At 36.9% G+C, this 7,947-nt stretch overlaps 1 long non-coding RNA gene across 16 annotated transcripts in view; it reads left to right on the forward strand.

Annotated features, from left to right (window-relative positions):
• The window catches only part of LOC108392288 (uncharacterized), a 244,974-nt gene that overhangs the window by 146,046 nt on the left and 90,981 nt on the right, over positions 1-7,947 (forward strand). The gene's annotated exons all lie outside the window — the stretch shown is intronic.

Raw genomic sequence — 7,947 nt, forward strand, 5'->3', positions numbered from 1 at the left:
CCTTAGAGATAGAATGGTGTAATATTAAAAAAATGAAAGTAGCAGTGCCTTTTAAAATGTGTATAATTAACATGAATATCTCAAAATACTTCCTGACTGTCTGGTATTTTCAGTTGTACACATGTGGCTTTTTCAACAGTAAATGGACCATTTAGGCAGACCAGTTCCAAACGATTTCAGTATTTGGGGTATTCTGCATCAATAATTAGGAAAAAATGAATCCAGCACTTCTGCTTGAAGAGGCAAATAAACACATATCTGTAATCAATTTCCACTTTACTACCTTAATGGGAAGGAACAACAGCGGGGATAATTAAAAGCTTTCATTTCACAGTAACTTAATTTCTTGGTTAGTTTTTGCTTTGGATTCTTTGTTTTCTGGGATGTAGGGCGGCCTGCAATGGATTTCAAAGTGGCTCAATATGTATTTGTGAAAGAGAGGAGGAATAGCCTTGTAATTAAAATACGTTGCAAATATTGTCAAAAATTAGAATTAATACATAGGGAGTTTATTGTCCAAGACAAAGCAGGCAGTTAACACTTGAATCTGTCGTGACAAGCCCTCCTATCTCCCCTCCCCCATTATCCCCATCTTTTTTTTTTAAGGTGAATGAAATTAGTGTAGGAGTAAGATCAGATACTTAAAAAGGAAAGTAAATCACCAAACTATTTGTATAAAAGCATTTGAATTTGGAATTCAAAGGCAAGTAAGAAGACATTTATTTTAACTTTTCCAATTTACAGATAAGGAAACTGAGATTCTGAGAGCTGATGGGACTTGCACAAGGCCGCAGAGCTATTAGAAGGCAAAACTAATACTGACACATAGACAATATTTACTCAACTAGAAGTTTTCATGATTTTCTTTCAGCTTTATTGAGGTTTCAATGACAAATAATACTGTAAAATATTTGACATGTACAACATGATGCTTTGATGCAGTATGCATTGTGAGAAGGTTTCCCTCACTTTAATAATTTTCAAAAATAAATATTAAACCTCAGTTGGCTTTGCTGTTTTGTTTTTTAGCACACTACTTGGTAAATGTGTGACTTAGCAAATAAAGTGAAAAGCAAAGCCTACTTATATCCAGTGCACTGTTTTTTCCACTTTGCCGGACTGAGGGCAGCCTGCCATGTGCAAAAACAGATAGGAGAGGAAGGGACAGGCCCAATGTTTGCCTCAGTGTTAGTGGAAGTTTTATGGGATGATTTTTAAACCTGGAACCATTTCTTTTCTAACAATAGTTGATCCCTGAGAAGTTCCATGGTTTTCTCATGGTGTGTACTCCTGTTCAAGAAAAAACAGCACATTCCAGGGAGACCTTTGGCAGATCACCTCAATAAACAAAATACTTCTGTGTAGAACGTTATCTGCATTGTTTTATGAGTGGTATAGAAGCAGTTTTAGTGTTGGTCATTAACTTACTGTATTTGTGCCCTGAGCTTCCTGAGGCTACAGTTCCACATTTGACTCCCCTCCCCCTGCTCCATAATCATTCAGCTTCCCAACTTAAAATAAATCCAATTCCCACAACCAGCTACTACTCTCATTTGGATGGCTGCTTTGAAAATGAATGCTTTTGGTCCCAAGTACCATTAGTGAAACAGGGTAAATGGGGCAGGAAAATGAGTATCATCACCTAAAAAAGTCCCAGTATGTAATACCACTAGTAAAAAGTGTCATTGGTAAAGTGCAGACATTACTCTGTTATCCAAAAGCTGTTATCTTTCTTAGAAGCTGATCGGCTAGATTGGTACATACTTGAATCATCCTTTTTTTGTTTCAGCTACAGAGAATGTTCCCTAACTCATGTGAAAAGTATTGGTTTTAGACACAGTGTATGCTAGGTAGAAATAAACAGTATAACATGATCTGAGAAAGAAGTGACCTAAATAAACCTAAAAATAACCTGAAAATGATAAGTAGTAAAATCACATTTCTGGCTTCTGGTATGACACTGACACTGGCATATATCATTATTCAGTTAGAATTTTCATTTTGACAGCCCTCTACCATATATATATATATATATATATATATATATATATATATATATATATTTAAAAAGGATTGTTAAGCCATTGCCTTACTTTTAATAGAATACTTGGAGAAGGAACATGTAAGAAAATGTGGCGAAGCATTGTCACAATATGCTTAAAGCCCCGATTATGTCTTAATTATCTGAGCATTTCATTGCATTTTGAAAGAATCTTGAATTACTCTAGTTTAATTCTCCACATCTCAATGTACAGTGCCTTATTATGCATTAATTCTTTATAATTTTTTAAGTTTGTAAAGTACTGTGTTTGGCCAAAGGTACTTTCATGAGAAAAGTTCCAAATTATGTAACCAAGGTGTACTGGTCAGATGAAGACCTAGATATTGTTGCCCTTTTGTTCCAGGATTCTGTTGCACTGCCCATTTTAATGCAGATGTTAACAAAAGGAGAAATAGTACTTCGTTCTCATTTCAGTATGTAGAAGCGCATTGTATTCACCCAGCATTTGAACAGTACTGTTAGGTTTTTGCTCATGGCCCTAGTACCTAGGAGAGGCAACCAGGCGACCAAGAATAGTGTTGATTTTTACTTACTTGCTGTTTGTATAGGCCCTAACCAAAAGGCTTACTATATAAACCTGAAGGCAAGGGTGGGGAGATTGGAGGAAAAAGGAATTTGCGGTATATAATTCTTTTATGTTTTTCTGAAACATGGTGATTGATACATGTGTCACAGTGTATATTATACCTGTGATTTTGTATCCTGTTTGAAACCAGTGAGGGAGGGTAACACAAGTGGGTGCAAAGAAAGAGGGACCCCTTGAGTTCTGTGCAACCCAGACTGGCAGTAAACAGCAAGGCTGCAGTACCCACTGGTTGTGGAGGTAAGACATGGAAGATGTGTCAGAAATGATTGGCTAATATAAAAATTCAAGTACCAGCACCTTAGGATAAATCCTTCTTAACTTCCAAATAAATAAGAATTTAGATGCATTACGGAAAGGTAGGGATCCTCTTAGTTGCATTCTTACATATTTTCTAGGGAGGGAAGAAAGATGGAGTTGGAGCTAATTGCTGGAAAGCATGTACAGAGTGTATCATGGTATCAACGTGTGAAAGGTGGTCACTGTCTCTGGCATAGACTGTGGATTACCCTCTAATAGCCGGAGAAGTCAGGATATACAGCAAAGTCAAGGCAGGGGTGTTAATAGCATAGGTTTGCCTTTCGGGTTCCAGTTAACCTCAGTGCATTTTCTCCCTCTGTTCTCCCAGTGTCAGTCTGACTCTCTATCACAATTGATAGGGGTATTACTGTAAGGATACCACACAATTTGGGGGTAGGGAGGGGCCACTGGATCCAACTTCCTGGGTTCAGATACTGGCTCTGCCTCTTAGGCAACTGATTTAATTTTTTAGATTCTTCGTCTGTAAAACATGGATAATGCTAGTATTTACCTTCATGGGGTTGTTGAGAGGATCAAATGAGTTAATGACATGTAAAGTGCTTAGAACACTGTCAGGCACACAATAAACACTCAGTATGTGTTAGTATTATTATACATAATCCTATTTAATATTTTTATAAATTTATCTTCTCCCCATAAGCCCCATATAGGGAGAATAGATACTAAACTGGGTGAATGGGTGAGTAATGACTCACATGGTATCTTTAGAATTGTTGCTTAGTAATGTGATGCATCTTGGTTTGTGCATCAGTGTCCAAGATAAAGCCATGTAAGCATAGCACCCTTTAAGTTAAATCCACATGTGATCTTCCCACCTCATTTTAAATAATCCTTCATTCTTTCCTCCTTGTTCAATTTTGGAAAGCCCCCAATGGTACTAGTCATAGCTGATAAGCTCAAAAACAGGGATATAATCATTACCAAGGGAAAAGAACTCAGTATGTTTGGAAGTAAAGTAAGGCATGATAACCAATGTCATTAACTCTCACATCTCTGAAGTGTCTCAGTCTGATTCATCCTCATCTTATTAAACTTTCTTACGTAACATTTGTATACAGAAAAGTAAAATCATTCCTAGTTCTATTAGTTTATTCCTTACATAATTACTAGTATTGGAACACAAATACCTTATGAGTGACAAGTTTTTGTGGACTGAGCCGGGTATGAACTATCATTAGCGACATCATTTCTAAAGGAAAAGCAGTTGTAATTCTGTACCACTAACATAGATACATTTTAGGAACATAACCAAGTATTTGAGTACTATTTACTGTCATTTCTCTTCACAATACTTGAAGCATCAAATGCACTAAATGAGCTGATGTTAAAAAATTTAAGGTGTAAATACAAAGTCAGCTTTGTTACTGCTGATACCAGAGTGCATACACATCCTGAATCATGGAGGGGAGCCCATGGAAAGCTTGTTCATAAATATGCTGTTCCCTAAGTCCATCTCCCCTTATCCAGAAAGTTCCCTGGAAACTCTATGCATATTGGAGGAAAAGGTAAAACCTTTTCATTACGGTAAAACAGAATTTGCTCTGTTTTGTTAGTGATGTTCAAATAACAATTTTCTGTTCATATGATAATGATGGTGTTCTCCCCAGCACTCGGGACTGAAGTAAATTAGCTGGTTAATTAAAAAGGAGAACAGGTGATGGGAAATGACTGAATTTTCTAAAAAGTTCACACAGTTTTAGGCTAATAAAGAAGGAACCAAAACCAAGAAATATGGAAAGATAATAGTTCAAATACATTTCTGACAGTATTTCTCAACTTCCTTTCTTAAAAATCCTTTATGTTCAGAGAATAATGGGGATAGACATTATTTCCAGAGCAAAATCTTTCTTAGGGCATGCATTTCTGTTCTTAGGTATAGACTTACGAGTGTGGGTGTTCATAAGCTTTTGAAGAGGTAATTTTTTGGTGGGACTCCTGTGGCAAAGAAAACCATATATAAACTTGATGTGGTTCCTGGAACGTAGTAAGCAATCAGTATTAGTCTCCTCTCTTCTTCATTGTTCCCCTCTTGTTTTTGTAGTGCTCCCCCCTTTACCCCGTGGAAGCATCTTTTTTCCCCCTTTACCCCGTGGAAGCATCTTTTAATGTAATGTTCATACTAAACGTCGAGTACTGCATTTTCCGGTGAAGTCAGGTGAACCCAGTCTGGCTTTCCTTTTTCCTGGAGTTAAAGCCACAGATTGTTGTGAGGAGGCTTTAGTGTTCTTACTGCTTCTGATTTCAGCAGTAATCAAAGACAAAATAACTGAACAGTAAGGGAAGGTGGCATTTGCTGTTCAGTTCCACTAACAGGAAAAGGGGTCTTCAAACTTTATATAAGAATAACCTAGAATGTTAGTTAACATGCAGATTCCTGGGCTCCACACCAGAGATGCCTAGACCAAACTTAGGTCATTCTAATGCACAGGGTCCAAGGACTACATGCTGAAAACCTCTTTCCAGAAAGATAAGTTACACCATTACTTCATTTTCTTGGTTTTAATTTACTTGGTTGGTCATCAGTGTAAGCTAAAGATTAAATTTTTTTGGAGAATCTTTACCACTCCTAGGTAATTCTGAGCTCCAAAATCACGGCTCAGAATTCTTGGCTTAAAAGTAAGTGTACCATGCCTATACCTATCTTAGGCAGTCATATAACATGAAAAAACTTGGGCAGTAGTGTGAGATTAATTTGTAAATTGCCAGTGTCAACATTATACTTTTTTTCACTGGTGTTGCCTCCTGAAGGAGTCTCACTGTGGTTTGTTCTCCTGTGGTTTCTGTAGTGCTGCGGAGAGTGCTACAGAAAAACAAACCCGTACTAGTTTTGACTCACCCAGGAGCCTTTCAGTCTTTTCTGTGATGGGATGTAAGAGGCTTGCCCTGAAGGCGGCAAATCAAACGAGCACACGTGCTGCCCTCACATAGCTGGTAGCTGGCCCAGAACGCATGTATGACAGCGTGCGGTTTCATTCATCAAGGGGGTTCAGGCTCCACCAGCGAAAACCCTGAAGTCTGGGGCGACTCCTGGGCTTTGGGCTTTGCCTTGACTCTGCCAAGCAAACAAGTAGGTTCATCTGGCTGCTGGGAGAATTAATGGGAATTCAGGTAAGGATTAACTGGAGAAATCATTCCTTTTTTTTCTTTAGGTGGATTTGAGATTTTAGAATAATTGGTTCTGTCTTTGAGAAGAGCTCAGAATTGTTTGTCTTAAGTTTTTCCTTCTGAATTGCTTTATAGTGTTACCCAGTATATCATCTTTTTGATGTGAAATCCACCCTCTTCAGAATGTCATTTTCATTTTCAAATACTAAAGTATAGGATTCCATTTTTCTTTTTTGTGCATGAAATTTTTTAAATGAAATAACTATATTAGTTACTAAGATACTAATTACACATAGGTTACTGGTCTTATATTTTTAGGAAGTATGCTTTAGAAGTTGGGGGGAAATGAAAATGTTTGCATTTGATTTGTGAAATGATGATGTTATATTTGTGTCAGATTTAACCTTGTATTAAAGGCCAAATTCTGAGATTTAATGCTTAACCTGTTGTGCCACGAGCTCTCCCCTCTGCCACTTGTCTCTTCACGTTTCCCAGTGGTGGGATGAGCTCGACTTCTCTCCTCAGGTTTATTCTGTGTACATTCAGTGCAGTGGCATTTTTCTTGAAGAAGTGACTAAGGCTTCTTGGGTGAATTCTCTCTTTGAAAGAGGCGGTAGAATTGCATCAGAAAGGCATTTACAGTAAATGGTTCCCCCCCTCTTCCTGTGATGACCACATGTGAAAGAATGCATTAATTCTTGTTTTGAGGAAATGAGAGTTGTAGAGTTCTATGAAAAACTCCCTTTTTATCATTAATTAACCAGATTTGAATGTTAAACATTCTAAAAATCAGAATCACTTTGTGCTATCTAATTGTCACAAAGATACAGCGTTTCACTCCATGTTCTGTATGGAGAAACCAATTGTGTTGAATTCAAAAGGAGGAAATAATGAATATGGCTATAGTTAATGCACAAGCATAAATAATTTATTCATAGTCATTTCTCACATTAATGTATTTCTTAGGTATGCTGCTGATTTGTCCTTTAGGATTTGATTCTCTGTGACGGAATATGAAGGCTAGAAGGAAACTCCTATCTGCTATCTAGCCAGGGGTTCTTATGGGAACAGTACTGCCCCCTAGAGAATGTAGTAGAAATTGGGATGGTGTTTGGTTTTACAATGTAAAGCTTTTAATGGGTAGGAGCCAGAGATGTAAGATGTTCCGCAATGGAAGAGACAGAAGAATTGCACTGTATCTCACATGACTTTAAGCTGCACGGTTGGGTATTTCTGCAGTGAAAAATCAGTCTATAATTACTAGACCCAACTCCATTTTACATAAAAAGACAAGATAACTTTGGCATACTTTTAATATAGATAGAATGTACTCATTTTCATTATGTTGTTCACCTACACCTCTACTTTTTTGTTCTCCTGTACTTCTGATAGGGAAGGCTGCTGATTTGATTTCTTTTAATCCAAACCTGTTCTTTCTAACTTATAAGCATCTCTTTCAATACATAGCTAATTGGACCCGAAAATTATTTACATATTGAAATATATAGTGTTTTTATTATAAATTGCTTTTCTTTTAGTTTCTCCTTTGTATTATGTTTAGGGTATTGATATACTAGTTAGTACTTATCAGTGCATTTTATTTCAGGATGGTTAATAGGGCATTATAGAATTTTTGGTGATAAAAAGAAGGCTTTGGGACCAGTAAGGTTTTGAACCAGTAATCCATGCAAATCACCCAGATGGGAAGGGATGTTTTATCTTTGTGAAGTTCTACAGGGAAAATTACACATGTATCTCATTAACATGTTTTAGGATCTTGAAGTTTTCATATAAAGCTAGTTTTTACTTGTTAATATTTTCTTTAATACTTCATTGTGTCATTGTAAAAACATGACCTTTGGTTTCTCTCTTTCAG

The sequence above is a fragment of the Manis javanica genome, chromosome 6, assembly GCF_040802235.1.
Source record: "Manis javanica isolate MJ-LG chromosome 6, MJ_LKY, whole genome shotgun sequence".
In the NCBI taxonomy this organism is placed as follows: domain Eukaryota; kingdom Metazoa; phylum Chordata; class Mammalia; order Pholidota; family Manidae; genus Manis; species Manis javanica.